General features: G+C 33.2%; 1 long non-coding RNA gene across 1 annotated transcript in view; it reads right to left on the bottom strand.

The window, feature by feature from the left end:
- Positions 1 to 5,086: 5,086 nt before the first annotated feature.
- The window catches only part of LOC148072271 (uncharacterized), a 72,697-nt gene continuing 56,427 nt past the window's right edge, over positions 5,087 to 21,356 (bottom strand). The window contains exons 2-3 of the long non-coding RNA XR_015712878.1: positions 5,164 to 5,213; positions 5,087 to 5,103 (exon numbers count right to left, since the gene is read on the bottom strand). This is a non-coding gene — a long non-coding RNA (uncharacterized LOC148072271). The remainder of the gene's footprint in view (positions 5,104 to 5,163; positions 5,214 to 21,356) is intronic.

Genomic DNA, 21,356 nt, shown 5'->3' on the forward strand with positions numbered 1-21,356 from the left:
ATGAAGTCGAAAATGATCACGTCATTTTGGAGACTTTTTTTCTTTCTTCTTTTTTCCCAGTAGTAAAACAATAATTAATTCGGACACAAACGTGGTCATCAGGAGTCCATGCTTCATGCTTTATTTGTATTTCACTTGTTTATTCTTATTTTTCTCCAGTTCATGTAATTTTTATTTCATATACTGTTCTCACCATAAACAATCCCTGCTCCTGGTTTTTCATTCATTTTTCATTTTCTACCGCTTTATACCATATGGGGGTCGCGGGGAGACTGGAGAGTCAAAGTATTTTCTTTCTTTTATTTTATTAGGGTATATTTTCTATTATAGTTGTCTTTATTTTATTAATATTTTTAGGTCAATTTAAAACAAATCAGTGCTGATTTGAATGAATGAAGAAGTGATACTAGATTATAAAGGATTACAACAACAACAAGAAAAGAATAATAATAAAGTGAAGGGTCGTACGATTATTATGAATATTGTTATTATTATTATTATTATTATTATTATTATTACAGCATTTTGTTTACAACACACAGTTAAACATAATCTTGATGAATCCAGATCTATATTAAAACATGTTTAAACTTAAATAAATACAGAAAACTTTGAGCTTATAATAATAACCAAAATAAAACAAATACAATATAAATAAAGTTAATTTTCACCCATTACAGTTTTATTAATGCATTTTAAATGAACACTATGTTTTTAATATTGACCTAAAAAGTAGTTTTTAAATAAAAACAACCAAAATAACCATAATTAAAAAAAAAGAAAAAGAACTTAGATCATAAAAAAGGATGACAACAACAATAAAAAACAAAGTGAAGGATAGTTCACACTAATTTATGATGCTGGTGATGATTGTTATTATCATTTTGATTATGTTATTGTTATTTATTATTAATAATATTTGGTTTTGTTTGTTGAAAAACAGTTTAATATTATTGCAATCAATGTAAACTATATGTATGTATATATATATATGAAATCATTACATAAATATTGAGTTTCTATTTTCTATCTTTGTCCCTGTATTTTTGAATCAGCACAATATTTGTTTGGTATTGATCCAATTTGACAGAATAAAAAACAGGAGTCGGGACGGTTTGTTGTGAATATATAAAATAAAAAATACATGAACTGGAGAAAACAAAACGAGAAGAATAAACAACTGAAATAACCATAAAGCATAAAAGTTAAAATTACTATTCAATGGTGCAGATCAGAAGAATTGTCTAGAGATAACCAGAAATAAATATTAATATATAAAGTTTGTTTTCAGACCACTTTACTTTTCCTGACTTGATTAAATCACCTGAAATGCATATTTAGCGTCTGCATGTGAATTCACTAACTCAATTTCCCACTTGAAAATATATTTATATGGTGAATGAAAATGGGTTTGTAATGTAATATAAAGGGACAAATTGACAGGTGACCCCCTGGAGGTTGCTTCTCTCTTAGAATAATGATGGAAGGAAAAAAAAGAGAGAGAGAGAGAGAGTAACCTTGAAGGACTTTTCCTCCGTCAGCAGTCGTGGAGGTGAAATCTCGAAAGTAATACTTGTTGAGTACACAGTGCAGACGCCCAGCTTACATGGACATTACTTTGATGTGTTACAAATGGCAAGAAACTCTTTAAAGAAAAGTATAAAAAATAAAGGTGGCTTTTTCTCTGATTTATGTAAATGTGTTTTGTGTTTGGTTGCACTTTTGATATTTCATTTATTTTCTAATTGAGCTCTTATTTTCGTAGATGTGTTTTTATTGCTATGATTTTGATTTGAATTTGCTCTTAGTTTTTTCATTTTCTCTTTAGTTCGTAAATGTGTTTTATTATCGAGTTGAGATGAGATGAGATGAGATTAGATTATATTGACTTTCTTAATCCCTCTGGAGATCCAGTTCATTTGGTACAGAAGTTTGATAAAAAAAGAACAAGAACAAAAGCAAATAAAAAGAACAAAGTTCAGGGAGATTTCAAAGTGCACATGCTAATATTTCTACCAAATATTATTTTATCTTTTTGTGACTGTGCTTTCGTTTTGTGATTTTTTTTTATTTTTGCTGTTGTTTTGTTTTCAGGTTGCGTTTTTGTTACACTTTTTTTTATTGTGTTTTATTTTTGTGAATTTGCACTTAGTTTTGTGATTAAACTGTAATGTTTTAAAATCTTTTTTATTATTATGAATGTGCTTTGTTTTTCAAAATGTATTTCATTATTATTTTTGTCTTTATTCATGTGTTTTTGTTGTTGTGATTGTGATTTCACTTTGTGGAATGAGCTTTCATTTTATCATTTTATCGGTTTTGTTTCAGGTTGTGATTATGTCATTATTTTTATAAATGTGTTTTTATTTATGTGATGATGCTTTTCCTATTTTAATGTGCTAGATTGACTTTATTAATCCCTATGGAGATCTCCTTCGGGAAATTGGGTTTCCGGTTCACAGTAAACAATAGTTTAATTAAAAACAAGAACAAAGTTCAAATAAAAGAACAAAGATCAAGGGATGACAAAGTGCAAATAAGAAGAAAATGTTTTCATTTGCTCTGTTTTGTGATTGTGTTTATATTTCTATAAATTCCTTTTAATTGCAGGGATTTGCTTTTGTGATTTTACTTCGGTTTTTCTTCTGTCATTTTTGATTAGTTTAGTGTTTTTGTGCTTGTGCTTTTTCTTCGAATTTTTGATTTTGTTTTGTTTTAGGGTTGTATAAACATGTTCTACTGACAGAACTGATGGTCAACACTCATGTTTTCATCTGGGATTACATGGAGTTGTAATGAAAAACACATTTTATTGAAAAAAAAAAAAAAGATGTTTTGTTTATCCAAATGAATAAATAAATGAGGAGTTGTTTCCTCTCCACGCTGAGCCAGCTGAGGTGGTTTGGCGATCCAGAAATCAATACTCTGGTGTGGAATCATCACATGGTTCTTCAGTCAGAGTTGGCCATGTTCGGGAATTGATGGACATGAGACTAAAACTGGCCAAACATGTCTCTATTTGTACCTGAATTCCTGTCCTGGGTGAAATCTCTGTCCAGTTTCCCAGAGGTTTTAGATTATTATTACGGCAGCTTTCAGTATTTTTGTTAAAAACATTCATCTTTCTTTTATGTTGTTTTTGTTACTGTGGTGAGTTGTTGAATTTTACATTCAGAGCGTCAAAAATGTTATTTTTCAATACTCGGAAATACAGAGTAGACAGTTTGGCGTTGATAATAACACGAAAAAAATGTGAAAGATTTTCAACTAAATAAAAGATGTATTTTTACAGTCATATAATCTCCTTTAAACTCATAAATAGTATTTTTCCCGGGAGCTTTAAACTCCAAGAGCCTTTTCACTGTGTTTTGGTAATGGTCATTTTTTGGTTTTGTAGTTTTTGGGGTTGTTCATTTGTGTTTGTGTTTTTACTCTTGCGCTTTTATGTGCTTTACGTTTTTGTTTTCTCCTTTTGTTTTTGTTGTTATGTTCTTATTTTTGCAAAAAAATTTAACTTTTGTGATGCTTTTATTTTGATAAATGGGTTTTTATTTTTGTGTTTGGGGATTTGTTATTATAGATCTATTTTTTTATTTTTGTGATTTTTGTATTCCCTTTTTTTCTAAATATGTCCATGTTGTGACAGTGCTCATAATTTTGTAAATTATTTTATTGTTGTGAATGTGCTTATATTGTTTAAAGCGTTCTTATTTTTGTGATTTTTGCTCTTATTTTTATAAATGTGTTATAATTGTTGTAATTGTGCTTAAATTTCTTTAAACTCTTTTTAAATTTTTGCTCTTATTTTGGATAACGTGTCTGAAATGTAAATGAGCTCTTATTTCTTTAAATTGGTTTTATTTTACTTGTGTTGTTGTGTTCTTATTTTTCTAAACGTGCTTTATTTTTCTCTGTTCTTCATTTTATTTTGTTAAAAATGTTTAATTATTTTAAATAATCTCTTATTTCTTTAAGTGCTTTTTTATTTTTGTGATTTTTACACCTATTTATGATAAATATGGGGGTTTTCTTGGGAGGGGGGGTTGTCCTCTTATTTTGGTAAATGTGTTTTTTTTATTTTCCTGATTTTGCCTTTATCATTTATTTTTCTGTTTATTTTAGGGTTTGAGTTTTTGTGGCTTTTTCTTAAAGGGATTTGAACTCATAACCTTCTCCTCCAGTTGCTTTAAAAAACATACAAAAACAGTGAATAATACACACAAAAAAAACATGTTGATAAATACTTGAAAGTACTCGCTCTTCCCTTAACTCTAAGTATTTTACCTCCAGAACAGAAACAAATCAAAGACCATATGAACACGAACATCAAACGAAACAAAGACTCAATATTCGCTGAAGAATATCATCTTGTTCTTTCTCTTTATTTCTCTTTATTCTTATTTTATATTTATTATGAAAAATTGCTGTATTGCTGTGTTTAATTGGAAAAAAAACAATTTCCCGAAGGACACCTCCTGAGGGATCGATGACGTTCTACCTATCCTAACCTAACCTAACCTAACCTAACCTAACCTAACCTAACCTAACCTAACCTAACCTAACCTAACCTAACCTAACCTAACCTAACCTAACCTAGCCTAACCTAACCTAAGCTAACCTAACCTAACCTAACCTAACCTAGCCTAACCTAACCTAACCTGACCTAACCTAACCTAACCTAACCTAACCTAACCTAGCCTAACCTAACCTAACCTAACTTAACCTAACCTAACCAAACCTAGCCTAACCTAACCTAACCTAGCCTAACGTAACCTAACCTAACCTAACCTAACCTAACCTAACCTAACCTAACCTAACCTAACCTAACCGAGCCTAACCTAACCTAACCTAACCTAACCTAACCTAACCTAACCTAGCCTAACCTAACCTAACCTAGCCTAACCTAACCTAGCCTAACCTAACCTAACCTAACCTAACCTAACCTAACCTAACCTAACCTAACCTAGCCTAACCTAACCTAACCTAGCCTAACCTAACCTAGCCTAACCTAACCTAACCTAACATAACCTAACCTAATCTAACCTAACCTAACCTAACCTAGCCTAACCTAACCTAACCTAACCTAACCTAACCTAACCTAGCCTAACCTAACCTAGCCTAACCTAACCTAACCTAACCTAACCTAACCTAACCTAACCTAACCTAACCTAGCCTAACCTAACCTAACCTAACCTAACCTAACCTAACCTAACCTAAACTAAGCTTACCTAACCTAACTTAACCTAACCTAACCTAACCTAACCTAACCTAACCTAACCTAACCTAACCTAACCTAACCTAACCTAACCTAAGAAAACACAACGGTCAACACACGCCCGGTCGAACCTAAACACGTGAACACGAAAACGCACCTCAACACGACCTTGTACCTCCAGGATATTTGTGAGAAAAGTTTGAACTCATTCCGATGAATGTCCTCGACGACGACGGCGGCGATGAAGCCATATCTGCGTCGGCGTCGGCGTCGCTACACTAACCTTGATGCATTTCCTCCTGGCGCACTCACAAGACTCCACCTTCTCATTTGCCCCAATTTTAAAGCCATTACGTGACGGTCTGGATGCGGTGATGTGCGGCGCGACACATCGCTTTGAATCATGTCGGCGCTCCAACGTCTCCACGGCAGGATATTTATAAATGTGGTTAGGAATCACAAACAGAACAAAGAATAGAACCATCGAGGGAAGATATTGATTATTTAATGACTGACAGTTGAGCAAATAAGCCAAATTATAGTTGTACATGTCATTTAGTTATACATTTAAAATCAAAGTAGCTATTTTTAAATAAAAAAAAACGAAAAACTAAATTTAAAATAACATAATAAAAATCCTAAAATTAATAAATAATAATAAAGAAAACTTTTTATTTATTTATATTTTTAAAATAGCTCCTTTTTCCTTTTTTAACTGATATATTAAAAAATATATTTATACAAATTCAGACAAAAATCTGTAAAAAAAAAAAATAATTTAAAGGATACATATAATTATATAAGTATGTAATATTAATCCATTGTCATGATTAATATTATGAATTTAACCAAATTGTAAAATAAATAAATCTGTGAGCCGTTTTCATTATTATCTATCCTAAAATATATTTAATGTATTTATAATAATATATTTAAAATAAATAATATAATATTTAAAATATTATTTATTTATACTATATTACTGTTTTGAAGTAATTCATATTTATATTTATTCTTTTTTATATACATTCATTCTATGCTGGGGTTTTTTAACCATTGCTAAGCAACAGCATTTCGTTGGTGTTTTTCTTTGCAATGACAATAAAAGAGAGTCTAAGTCTAAAAAAAAGAGTTACAGGTTCATATTGATGTGGAATTTGATTTATAAAATGTTAACTTTCCAAATATAATTCTTTCTAGAGTGAATTCAATCAAACAAAGAACTAAAAAAATCGAATAAAATCAAATAAAGTGTGAAACAAATGTGAATAAATCCTGATTAATTAACATTAATCCACATAAACCTAGAGATTTATCCGCTTTGAACTGTAATATGTTTACAAAAATGTTTTCTTAAGAGGTATTTTCTTAATAAGTAAAGAGATAAAAGAGCAAAATCCCTTTATAAGTGCAGCTTGATGAAATAAAAGTATGTTCAAGTGACGTGTCAAGAGAGGAACGAGGACGGGAGGCTTGACGAAAGGTTGACGATAAAATAAAAGACAGAAGAAAACAATATAAAGGCAGCGAAAAATCGGTAGAGTTAATGAATATGAATTTCAAAAGGAGTTTAATCCATCGCCATGATTAATATTCATACTTTTCATCTTCGTCGCAGAATGAAATACATTTCAATACCTGAGACTGTTTTAAAAAGATATGTCCACACGTAAATGAATACATCTTTATTGAGTGTTTCTACTCATATTGTTAATTATAAATAATTAAAAAATGAATAGAGCATTTAAAAACGTGAATTAATCTTAATATTTAAATTTTAATCCACATAAATCCTGGGATTAATCTGATTTAAAAGTTCATCCTTTGACGAAACTGGTATAAAGTTGTTTTTATTTTTTGAAAGAAATAATAATCATGAGATAAATGTAGGTTCAGTGACACTTATTGTATATAAATACATTTGAATGAATAAATCTTGATGAATTACCAAAAAACAAATCATGTCCTAACAGAAAAAGTATATAAAGTATGGCTGTCAAAAAGAGTGCTTTAGATGAATCGTCATAAATAATCTTGTGTTTAAACACTAATCTACGTTAAAGAATGACTATATATATTTTTACAGTGTTAAATAAACATGTTATCATTAATCATTTAATCCATTTGTTTGTGAGTGAATATATTTAAGAGGAAAAACTGTGAAAGAGAGATGAAAATACACTATAAATGCTATTTAATCTTGATTGATCTAAATAAATCGACATAAATCCCGTAATAATTGGTTTAAAATTGTGTTTTCTTGACAGCAGCGATGAAAAGTAAAGTAAAAATGGAAATTATTTGCTGAAAAATAAAAGCAAAAAGAAGTTATCTGAGCAAACAAATATAGAAAAAAGACCAGGTGCCTCATGTACTAAGGGGTCGTATGCAGAAAAAATGTACTTATCCAAAGTTCATATTGTAGGTGTCGTACGTCCTTATTTACTGCTCAAATTCATGTTTTCATTAGTTTTTTTTCTGATCATGAAGAGAAGAATCACATACTCTGGTTCATTTAAATTTTATTTAAATATTTAAATGAGGGCGTGGAAAGGGACGAACAAGGCTGTGATTAATTCTACGTTTATTTGGATGTACGAAGGAAAAGTGCTTTTATTTGTGTGTATTTTTGTACGTTCACCATTTTCTGGGTTCAAGTGTTTTTAGAAGAAAATCCATGAACTGCTTTATACATGAGGCTCATGGCCATTAAGTACATAATAACCTAACTAATTTTAATTCATTTAATTAGATAACCATTCTTCTTCTTCTTTTACATCTTCTTTTCTGGGCAGTAAGTGCAAAACACAAGCATTTTAAGTCTAAATCAACATGATAATGTTTCTTCATAACAAAAAATTCCTGGTGATTCATGGCTTAATTCGCATTAAATTGACCTTCAGCAGCATTTAGCGGTTTAGGGAAATCAAGGGGCTTTATCTCATTGTCATTACAGAGGAGAAAATGTTTGGCTGATCATCTACATCTCTTATTTAATGATGCATAGTGAAATCTTATGAGAGGTGCTTATGTCCCATAAAAATCCATGGACAAAGCAGTAAAATCAATGGCCTATTTTGTTACTTAATGAATCGCTCGACTGTGGAGAGGTTCGGCCTCAGCGCTTCGCCCCTTAAACTCCACCGCGTCGTGTCAAAATCCAGTTTTTCATTCTTTATTTTTCAGCGACAGAAACGTACGATTCCTTGTCGAAAAGAATAAAATAATGTTTGGTAAACATTTCTCTCGCTCGCTCAATTTTTTTTTTTGGGATTGTGCTCCACGTCATATTTATACGGACTAATCTGAGCCGGGTATTAAATCTGGAGTGATTGGTTTGCACCTTTAATGTCGGAGAGTTTCAGAGTTAGGGGTGAGAGAAAAGGTATAAAACCAACCAGGGGAAAAATTAATACGAAGCAAGGCAGTGGAACTGATAGTCTTCTATAATGTGTTGGCAGATATCGAAGGAAAGAGTCGCCAATTATAAGGTGAGAGGGAGATGAGGATTATTCGAAGCACGGAAGAGGATGTTCTTTAAACTATTGACCAACTTTAGTCTTGGAAAAATGGGTTCAATAGATGATTACCTCAAAATATGTTATAGTTAAAATAATAAAAAAAGGATAATTCAGGAAGAAATGAAGAAAAAACGTCATGTGTGACGGTAATTTTAATTATTTTTTGTGAAAGAAGGAAATAGAAAGAAGAAAAAGATCGTTTAAATTAGAATTTACATCTACAAGTATGTACTTTTTTGAGTATTGTTTTGATTGTCTAAGCGCTTTGTGACCCTGGTCTCGAAAAGCGCTAATTACTTACTTACAAGAACTGTAAAGATTTTTGGTCATAAAAATCAATTCATGAGAAAATAAAATCAACAGCTTAGTTACCTTTAAACTTCTTTCTAGCGACAAAATAAAACTTTTCTTTTATCAATAATACAACAATAATATGTTTTATTTCTATTATTTCTATTTTAGATCAAATTAATTCTACTTTAATTGAAACACAGTTTGAATGTGAAGTTTCATCCCTTCATCTTTTTTATTTTATTTCTCATATAATAAAAAAAAAAAAAATAGAAATAACCTTTTTTGGTCCCAAGGAATTACAGGTTTAAAAGTATTTAACATGTTACAACTCACACGAATAAGTGAGTTCATATAATTGACAGAATACAGCGAATTTGACCCCAAAAATATATATTTTTTACTTGAACTGGGAACTTTGTTGCAGTGAGACGACAAAACACACCATTTCTTTGTGTGTCTTTATGCGTTGGTCCATCATACATCTACTGGTAACACGTTAGAATGGCAACATATATTAACTATTTATAAACTTCTTATTAAAATGTGTTTTAAAAGCAAATTAGCCACTTATTAACCATCATAAAATACTAACACAAACCTTGTTCATTATGAATGTATTCCACCCTTAATAGCATAATAATAATAAGGACCTTAATTACTGATTATTAACAGGAAATACAGAAGTTATTAAAGTTAACTTTGGTGAAAACTCACTGGCATACTATCTCTTTTAAAGGAAAAAAAAAGCAAAAATATACTAGTATTAATATCATCCTAATTACTAAAAAAAAGTATTTGTGATTGACAATATGTTTCCTATTCTAAAGTGGCAGAATATTGATATTTAATTCATATTAATTCAAGTATTTAACAGTTATGACGTCAAAAACGTATCTTAATACAGGTATTAATAATATCCTCATAACAGCACATATTCACATCGCATTTTTGAGAAATTAGAATCCTATTAATACTATTTACTATATTTTTCTTTACCAAGTTAATCTTTAATAACGTGTAATACCTTTTTTTTGTATTTTAATTTTAATTGAAATACAGTTTGACTGTGAACGTCCATCTCCTCAATTTTTATTTAAATTTTTTTGTAATTAAAAAAATAAAAATAATATATATATATATATATATATATATATATATATATATTTTTTTATTTTTATTTTTATCTCCTCAATTTTTATTTAAATTTGTTTGTAATTAAAACAATAAAAATAATATATATATATATATATATATATATATATATATATATATATATATATATATATATATATAATTTTATTTATGTAATTAAAAAAATAAAAATAATATATATATATATATTATTTTTATTTTTTTAATTACAAAAAAATGTAAATAAAAATTGAGGAGATGGACGTTCACAGTATATCTAACAGCTTAAACAACTGACCAAATGTACCCTGATTATTTTTTACTTTATTATGTTAAACGAATATATTAATTTGTATTATGGACAGAACATTGCGAGTTGAAAAAAAAATACAGTATAAAAATATCTCCCCAGTGGTTATTTGACATATGAAAACTAATCGGCATATTATTTTACCAATCAACCTCCGATATTCTCCACCTGTTTCTCTCTTAATACGATGAATAATACAAGAATATAATTTGCTCCTGATATGTTCTAATGGCAGCAGGTTATTACGGAGACAAGGTCAATGGGATTTCAAACGAGTTTTTAATTTCAGCAGTCAACGGATTATCAATACACACAAGGTGCACTTATTTCATAGCGGCCTGGATCAATATCAGCGGAGAGGCAATTATAGATATTATTTCAAGGCATCCTCCTCACGACAGCAAATCCATGGGTCAGTTGTTGCCTGATGTCGAGGCGTTTCCTGCCTCACGTGAAGCACCTGAAAGAGTTGGAAACGCAGCAAGAAGTCATTTATTTTCTCGCCAAAAAAAAAAAAAAGGTGCCCTCCAACCTCCTCTTCTTCATTGTTTGCTTCTCTCTCTCTTTTTCTTTCTATCTCCGGTTCGATCCGGCTGCTGACGTGGCTAGAGTGGAGTTAACAAGGATAAGTGGACCACACATACACAAAATAGTTCAATAAAGAAAGCTGGAGCAGATGTTAATGATTATGGATTTCCAAGGATGGTGCGGAATACATTATCGCTTTATATCAAGATTGTACAGCTTCACCGTGTTCCTTTAAGTGGAGAGAAGTTTAGCGAATAGATTCACCTTTTGCCGCCGTTGAATCTTGTTAAGCTGCTGTTACTGTGAGTCGCTTTTCCTTCAGCCCGAAGGTTTGCAATATTTTATGAAAAGATACTTCTTTACTTGACCCGGGAACCTCTCACTGAAACCGCTTTGCCTTTTTGCGATGACCAATTATATACAAATATAGTTTTGTTTTTATTGCTTATATTATTGTGTACGTTTGTATTTTAGATGACATTATTATTATTTAATTGAAAGATGGTTTGATTGAGACTTAAGTAAGTAAGTAAGTAAGTAAGTAATATTTATTTATATAGCGCTTTTCGAGACCAGGGTCACAAAGTGCTTAAACAATCAAAACAATACTCAAAAAAGTACATACTTTAAAGATCAAGATAATACTGAGAACAACACTCGTTAAGTCTCCTCGTCTAATTCATATTTGTACATTTTGATATTATTTTGATTGAAATATATAGAAAATAGTTGTTACAAACAAACAAAGGAACTCCAAAAAATGTTGGGGTCATTATCCCAAAGGAATTGTGTTTTCTTAAAGTTCAACTAATGTTTTATCATTAGTGTGTGTTTGTACAAAACTCTCTTTTTATTGAAATATTAACTGAAAATACTTGTTTTCTTCTGGCGATTAAATCTTGTTTACCATAACCACACCCACTCTGCTCTGATTGGTCAAACATGGAGGTTTGTCACTGCACGTAATTAATCTCGAGAGTCTCCACCTCCAAGGTACTTATTGTTTAAACAAAGCAGGGCGTGATTACAGCTGGCTGGAGGAGGAGTGAAGCCATTATTACATCATAATGGACTCTCGTAACCTCTCGTTCGCCAAGATTTTAGAGCAACTTTATAAAGTAATACGTTCAAATCTTGGTCATGATGAGGGACTTACTGCATCTTGGAGAGGAAGACTTCGACATTTCAAACATGTGTGTGAGTGACGAGAGTTGGGTTTCCAGGAGGTGTAGTGGTTGCTGGTTCGCTTCCAGCTCGTTTCTGTAGGGTTCCCCTGTAAGTTTACAAACATGCACGGGTAAATTGATAACTCTGATGTTGTGTACAGGTTAAATTGCATCCTCAGTATTTTTTTTTGGGCTCTATGGAATGCCGTGTCATAGACTTGAAACTCTTTCACCAACCACCCACTTGCCCTTAGCAGCTGGGATCGGCTTCACGCCTCCATGATCCCAATAAGTTAAAAATCAGTCGACAGTGAAGCCCTGAAAAAAAGTTTGTTTGGTGAAGCAACTGTTATTACGTGTTTGGCCCCAGTGACAAATGTTAAAGTGAAGATGGTCGACTTACATCGGCTATATAAAAGCATGCATCACTAAAAAGAAAAACATGACATGACTAACATGTTCTTTGTTCTTTGTCTTTATCTTTATACTTAGATTGTGTAATCTTGTTCTTCCTCTTATGTTCTTTTCTTATTTTATTTTTTATGTATTATTTTTTATTGTTTATGAAAAATTGCTGGCTACTGGAAAAAACAATTTCCCGAAGGAGACCTCCTGAGGGATCAATAAAGTTTTACCTTACCTTACCTTACCTTACCTTACCTTCTTCGTTTCTAACTTCTAAATAGGACATGTTATATAAAAATGCAGGAATATTTTTTATTTTATTTTAAAGGCTCTTAGACAGCGTTCTAAAAGGTACCTTTACATGTATCAGATACTTATATAAACATAGAAAATAAACCAGATGTGACAAGAACACACTATGTGTGGAAACTTCATAATCAGATCCATTTAAGGTCTTTGACAAGAAACAATCCAGCATAATTTGAAGACTCTTTGTTGAAACTTTACAAAGATTACCTTCAAAAAAATGCACTCTCGACGACTTTATTAGGTCATGTCTGACAACCAAAGAATCCCTGATACAGTAGCGATTAGTTTCATGTCTTATTTTACCAAAAACATATATTTTAAAAACAAGAATTATGTATAAATCACTCCTGGTGTGTTCACAGATGACCCATCAAGTTTGTCAACTGACCATCTCAGTGGCAAACAGATGGATTTAGAAGGAGCAGCTGTTCCCATCAGCCCTTCTATCTACAAACCATTTATCTCAAATACAGGAAGAAATCACAGATGGTAATATAAAGTGCAATGTTTACTTGCTCACATCATTCATATTTTAAAAGACTTCTCCCGCTCAGGAGTGCGTTTAGTTCAGCTGCGTCTACGTGGGAATCATCTGTGCAGTCAGTCATGTTGAAGTCAATCGAGCGGAAGAAGAAACGAAAACTATTGAAGTTCCTTGTGTTACTACAACATGTTTCTGTTGGTTCAAAACATGGTGGAAATGACGAAACCAACTCTAACTTATTGAAGTCATGAATATAGAATTTCAATATTGCACATAAGTAATTAATAATAAAAACAAGTAAAATCATCATCAATTAAGAAGTGATGGTTCTTATTATTTTGATTTATGTTTAAGGTTTGACACATGTTTGTAAATAAACAGAATTAAATTAGCTTCTGTAGATCGTCCTTGTTTTTAAACCCTTGTGTTATCTCAGGGTCAAGGGGTCACATTGACAACCCCATTTGGCCAATTTGAAGGACTTTTAAATAGACATTATTCCACAATTTATTTAAAAAATAACAAGAAGAACTTTGACCACGCCCCCTTTATTATCATTGGTTAATGGCAGAAAGACTTGTTCATTACAAAAAATAAACTAAATAAAAGTTAAAAATAAATACATTAAATGTGAATAAGTTGTAACAAAAGATACATTTTAAAATAATAATTGTATCTCATTTCTACTTAAACTGCACTTCTTTGGTTTCATAGTCTTTTGTTTATTTCGATTTTGGTGAAATTCTCTCTATTTTTTTCAATCGATTTTTAAATTTTTTAGCTTGTTTTTGTTTTCAGCACGGTAGAAACATTCAAAATGATATGATGTATGTGTTTTGTCTTAAAATGTCCAACTAGCTGCTATCAATACCTTTTTTAAGCATTTGAAAATCTAAATGATAGAATTTAGCTTAAAGCGAAGATTCTGAAATTGTCTTGCACTCACCGGTAAAGGCGAAGAAGAAAGAGCTACAGATCCTTCAAAAGGTTTTTGGATCCAGATGGCAATAATTATCAACCAAAATCCTTCTCCCACCATTAGCATTTCATGAAATTTACTGACGGACAAATATACAAAAGTCTGTCACTTTTGTGCTTTAATACCTTTGTTAAATATTGACATATTTAAAGTGGATTTTCAGGTTGTTGTTTTTTTTTTTAAATAAAAAAAGAACAGTCTGACACTTTAGAAAAAAGTGATTAAATCCTTCATTAAAACAGCGTCTGTGATGTCGAAGAAAAAAAGTGTTGTTGAACGTGAATAGATAAATATAAAACGTGTGACGAACTGAAGGTTGATGTTTTTTTTTGCACATTTCACTGCAGATTTCTCAGTCAGTCTCTCCCGTCCTAAGAAGGCGATCAGTACCGTAACTGCTCTATTATTTACTGGATTAGCAATGCTCAAGTTAATGTTGCAAAAATCCTCTTTCTCCAGTCGGATTGAGGCTTTAATGAGGCTTCACCGACGCCATTCCGATGGCTGTTGTGGGGAAGGTGGCGGCTTCTGAGGCAATGTCAAACATCTGCCTCCACATCCTTGTGCAACACCATTAGGTTCCCCCAGAATCCTCCTTTTTTGCTCAGGAAGACGTGGCAGCGAAAGCCAATAAAGGTGCACGTGTCGGGAAATCAAAGTGTAACTTGCACGTTACGAATGGATGCCGGCGTAAATTTCAGGAACTGAATCTAATCAGCATTGTCGCTAACACACAAATGTGTTTTATGAAGATCGACAATTTTCTCGTCTTATAACCACATCATTTTCATCTGCTCTTGATGTTTTTCTTCGTGGGTAATCACAGGAGTGAATCGTTTTTTTAAGACGGATTTTCCTTTTTTCCAAACGATTGCCACTGCTGTGCTGCTTATTAGACACCAAATCCCACGCATTCCCACTGATTCGACGACTGTTTCCTCACCATTCCGGATCTTTAATCTTGTGTTTCTTCAAGAATGTTTTATCCATTAAAAGAAACAGCATCGTATCTTTTTTTTGTTGTTTTTTTTCTGACAGGTTTCTATGTCTCTTAGTTCTGGAGTTACCAAGACTACCAGTCAGTAATTCTTCAATCGATCTCGTAAATAATTTATTCATACGTATCACGATGAAGGGATAACTACACAATATATTGTAATACTGTAGTAACAAGGATATATGTGTAGTATTGTCGAGTACTTGACTCTGGTGTTGCAGAATTTACAGACCACATGACTCTTGATGAAGTCGTAACTGATTTAATTTGTTTTTCAAACCAAAATATATCCAAACATCAGCTTTTAAAGCTGCTGGAGTCGACTGCATCCTCTTGTCCTCAGTCATTGTCAGGACCTGGCAGGGTTTCATTGTACCTCTAGCTGCAAAAAAGATGTAACGACTGCTGCCATCTAGTGGCCTGGAGTTTAATTCCAACACAAAAATGAACAAACACCATGAATATTTGCGTGTTAATTGTAAATAAAGTATTGAAATATTTCATTTTTTATAACACATTTTATTTAACCATTAACCCTAAAAGAACTATGGTATACAAATAAAATATAATTGAAGCAACAAAAACATTGATACAGAGCTGTTGAATTTTGATACAGTATTTTGAAAAAAAAATACCACGATATAACGCCTTATTTATATCTTCTAACACCTTTAATCAATATTCCAGTGATTCTCGACCAATGTGACACGAGAAAAATCTTCCGACTGTATTCGATATATTTCTATAAAAACTAGCTAAAATTAGTACATTTGATACCCGCGTCCAAAGAATAAAAGTCAGAGAATGTTTATGAACAGGTCAACATTTTTTACCTCTTGTAGTATCTTAGGGTCAAGGTGACCCGAAGGCCCGACAACAAATGTGATTGTGCTATCCCTTGTGGTCGAGGTGGCGAGGAGTGGTTGAGGTCATTGACCTGGAGACAACAAAAGGGATACCACTCACACATTTGTTTTCTGGCCTTCGGGTCACCTTGACCTCCGAGCCACAAGAGTTAAAAAACTTTTATTTTTATTTAATGAAATCTTTGTGATCAATGTGCACTAAATGCTTCTTGAAAGATTAAATCAGCAAAAAGACACGTGGGGAATGTAGAGTGTGTTTTTTCCTCACAATAAATGATTTAAATAAATGAAATTAACACGTTCCTATCTTATCCATGAACCTTGGAATGTTGCAGCACATGCTATTTGTTCATTTAAATTCTAGTATGTTTTTGTGTGCCTCACAAGAATTCTAAACAGTGGATAAAAATTCAATCCGGACCATATACAGTGCAGTGAGTTCACACTGAACAACCTGCATATCATTACACAACACATTCATTCTGGAGTCTCTGAGGGATTCCAGTGGTCTTAGGGGTCCGTCCCTAAGCCTGTGTGCCTCGTAGCATTTCACAGCTTCATCCTTGACTTCTTCCCAGAGTATTTGGCTTTCCACTTCACTTATGGACTGGATTACGGGAAGAGTCTTTACAAATAAATCTCCTTTTTTTTTCCGTCCTAGCATGAATAAATAGTTCTTTGTTTAGAAATGTAAACATTAACATACATGTTCCTGGTTATGAATATTGAAAATATATCCCTCCAAGTGTCAGGAGAGTGTAACTGCAATGTATGCTTCATCGTTGCCAAATACTGCATGAACAGTTGTTAACACAATGAGGTAAAGACTCAGTCAGTTTCTGGTTTTATCTGCATGTTTAAAATCTCTACTACTTATGAAGTACTTCATAAGAAAACACCTTCTGGAACCCACAACTGTAACGCAGTCTGGTGGTCCCATGACACTATTGGTACATTTATAGCTAGAGTTCTACTGAGTTATGCTAGCTGTCTGTGCTAACTGTCCATGCTAACTGTTCGTGCTATTTGTCAATGCTATCTGTCCGTGTTAAGTGTCTCTGCAAACTTCCTGTGCAAACTGTCTGTTTTCACTGTCCATGCTAACTGTCTGTGGTAACTGTCTATGCTAACTATCCTTGCTAATTGTCCATGCTAACTGTCACTGCTTACTATCCATGCTAAGGATCTGTAACTGTCCGTACTAACTGTCCAGGCTGACTGTCCATGCTTACTTCCCATGCTAACTGTCACTGCTTACTATCCATGCTACCTGTCCATGCAAACTGTTGATGCAAACTGTCCATGCTAACAGTCCATCCTATCCTAGTTATGGTTTAAAAATGTAAATAACAATAATAATGTATATATATATATATATATATATTTAATCTAAATGTAACATAATGTTGCTTTAACGCATTTGTGTCATCTTGTTCTTCCTCTTTATGTTCTTCTTATTTTATTTTTTATGTATTATTTTTTATTGTTTATGAAAAATTGCTGGCTATTGGTAAAAAACAATTTCCCAAAGGAGACCTCCTGAGGGATCAATAAAGTTTTACCTTACCTTACCTTACCTTATATGTTGTCACTGAAGTTTTTAATCTATTCAATTTTAGCCAAGATTTTTTTTTCCTTTTTTGTGATGGGGTTGTGATTTATTTATTTGTCCATTTTTCTAAAATCAAGCCGTTTAAGTAGGTGGCTGTCAGAAGATACATATATTTATAACAGAGATTTATTTTTATTTTTTTGGGGGGCTAAATTGCATTGGAAGTCATGATCAATAAGTAGCGATGCATATTTTCCATTAATTTACTTTTTAAACAGAAAAATAATACAGTGTGTGCATAAACAATATCGCCAAATAAGGAAAATATTCACAAAGTGTACTTTGTAATTGAAATCAAATAATATAATTGCTCAATAAAAAGAGTGTAGATGTCACGTTTATAATGTTAATAACATGTTATTAAGAGTTCACACTGTAAGGTCCAAGCTTGTGACTTAAAAAAATCTTTTTGCAACATTCTACTAAAAGCTAAAATCAGTTGCTATAATGACTGGCATGGAAAAGCGCTCTAAAAATATAAATTACTAACTTATGTTATACCTAAGTGTATCAAGCTGCAAGAGACTGATCTTATTTCCAAATATGGTTTACACGATCAAATATAAATGTGTTAAATCTGCATCAAATCCAACATCTCTAGCTCCTAAAAATGTCCATGGCTCTTAATAATAAAGAAGCCTGCTCTCTGTGGACTCCACGGTTTGTATAATATATTTGGTAAATGATAATTTTAGAGCATCGGGGGAATGTGCTGGAACAGTTTGACGAAGGCTTTGAAGGAGGCCTGAGTGTTTGCACGATTATACACTCTGGTGATGTGCCACCGCCGTCAATTAAGTAGGTAAATCCAGGTCCCAAAGCTCCCCAAACTTTTACCTGCTGGGATCTGTCAGGAGCATTTAGATTTTCTGGCATTCAGACTTCACAGAGATTTATTCATGGGGGCTTCAACAAAGTAAGCTTAACATCAGGCGAGGCCTGAAACATCCATGTTAAACCGATGTCAAGATTAACACTGTGTGTATCAGACCTGGAGCCGAGAGGAACATCTAAGCTCTGGTCCTGGTGACGCTCTTCGTGACGCCTCTGAGATGTTTCGCTACATCTTATGGAGTTGGTGGCGCGCTGACAGAAAGATTAATACAATTATGTTCAAGACGCAGTTCGGGAATTACCCTAAGTTTTGGTAGAAAAGCACCAAAAATATTTTTTTGTAAATCGATTTTATAAAAAAGTTCAACTTTATGCTAGAAATAAATGCAAGGATTTTACATAATTTGTGTGTCTATACAACTTAATTAAATATAAATATGAAATATGTTATTTAAGCAGAGAAAGTTAAATATTGTACACATTTTTAAATGTCCGGCAATGTTTTTTCATACGACAGTCAAAGGAAAACACCTCAAAGTGAAGATGCTAACTGTCTATGCTAACTGTCCATCCAATCCAACCATGCTAACTGTCCATGCTAACTGTCTACGCTAACTGTCCATCCTATCTGTCCATGTTAACTGTCCATGCTAACTGTCTGTGCTAAATGTCCATGCTAACTCTCTGTGCTAACTTTCCATGCTAACTCTACATCCTATCTGTCCATGCTTACTGTCCATGTTAACTGCCCTTGCTAACTTTCAAAGATTCCTGTCCATGCAAACTGTCCATGCTAACTGTCCGTGCTAAATGTCCATGCTAACTGTCAAAGATTACTGTCCATGCTTCCTGTCAATGCTACCTGTCCCTATTAACTGCCTGTGCTAACTGTCCATTCTTACTCTCCGTGCTAATTGTCTATGCTAAATGTCCGTGCTAATTGTCAATGCTAATTGTCCATGCTAACTGTCCGTGCTAACTGACCATGCTAACAGTCCATGCTACGTGTCCATTCTAACTGCCTGTGCTAACTGTCCATGCTATCTCTCCGTGCTAATTGTCTATGCTAAATGTCCGTGCTTACTGTCAATGCTAATTGTCCATGCTAAATGACTGCGCTAATTGTCCATGCCAACTGCCTGTGCTAACTGTCCATGCTAACTGTTAAAACAATTCTTTACATAAATTAGTTGTCAATGTTGTGATGACCTCGGTGAAGATATAAGAGCTTTTGATTTGCAGCTTCTGAATGAGACAACTCTAAGAACTCATTGTTATCATTTGGCCCCCACCTGATACACGTCATAAAATGTGGCCCCTACTCTAGAAGTGTGAGCAGCCCTGACCTCAATAATACCCAGGCCCAGTCAATGTATCGGGTTTTTTTTCACACCGTATGAATTAACACCATTTGAAAATGATTCACTTCGTTTTTGGTCCTTAAAAATAACCTTCTTACATCATTACGCCTCATGTTTTTTGTGCTAATGAATTTTGAACTGCTCCCAAAAAAAATGGAAAGCAGCCCATGATTAAAAAGAAAAAAGGAAAAAAAAAAAAAAAACATCCCACAAGCCGATCAGAATTCCCGACTTGAGCCTGAGCCGCTCTCTACTTTGAGTCAATTACTCATTACACACAGCTATTGACCTTTCCTCCAACAGGAAGTTCAGTGAATATCTGTGCACGGATTATAATTGACAAGATGTCTCTTTTAATAGAAAAATGCCCACATTTCCTCACAAGTTAATTATAAATTCAATAGTGGACCCGACGGTCACCGCCGCGGAGAAAGGTTAGTGTAGACATTTGTACCTGCCACGCCGGCCGTCCATGAACACATCATTTATTCCCCTCATTGAACCCATTAACGCTTGTATCTATCTGGCATTTGCTTGACAATGTCTCCATCTGATCATCCACGTCATCGTGTCGTACATCACTCGTTCGCGTCGCTCGTAAAAAAAAAAAGACACCTTTAAGTCATTTGTGAGCTGATGCTGGCGAGGCTTGCATACTTTATGTCTTCAATTTCCGGATTGAGAATTATGTAATTCTACAGCGATTTAGTCCGCGCCTCACATTATGGGGGAATAGGGGAGCAGCAGCATCCGTCAAAGTGAGGAAAACATGACAAGCCTGCACGGCTATGAAGATAGATCTCCCATTCTAATGCCCTAGAGCTTCTCCCCGAGATATGATAGAGATCAAAGAACAGGAAGTCAAATGGTAAACATTTTTTAAAGCTTTTTCTCGATTGCTCCTATCGGCGTCTGACACAGACTCGAGTCGCTAACACATTACTAAACATCAGACAATCTTCTCTTTGTTTGTTTACATCCACTCGCGTTTTCGTGGAGGTGTCGGTTTGAAACCCGCTCTCTTATCGCATTAACTATTCTTTTTTCTTTTTCTTTTAATAAACGCTTCAATAAATCTTTCCAGAACCTCGCAGGCTTACATTTTGAACTTCCTTTCCTTCTCATGTGTCTTTTGTGTTCTGACCCGCGATTGTCTACGTCTTCATCAAATATCCTGCGGTTGGGTAATGAAGAGATATCCTTATTGACCTGCAGTCGTAAATCATCCACGCACCTGAGGGGAGGGAAAACTTCCAGATGATGATGGAATTTTTTAAGAGTTTCGTTCGGTTACGACGTATCAGACTTAAATAACGAGAATGACAAAGAAACAAAAGACAAATT

Source organism: Callionymus lyra, chromosome 9, assembly GCF_982586985.1.
Source record: "Callionymus lyra chromosome 9, fCalLyr1.hap1.1, whole genome shotgun sequence".
Lineage (NCBI taxonomy): Eukaryota > Metazoa > Chordata > Actinopteri > Syngnathiformes > Callionymidae > Callionymus > Callionymus lyra.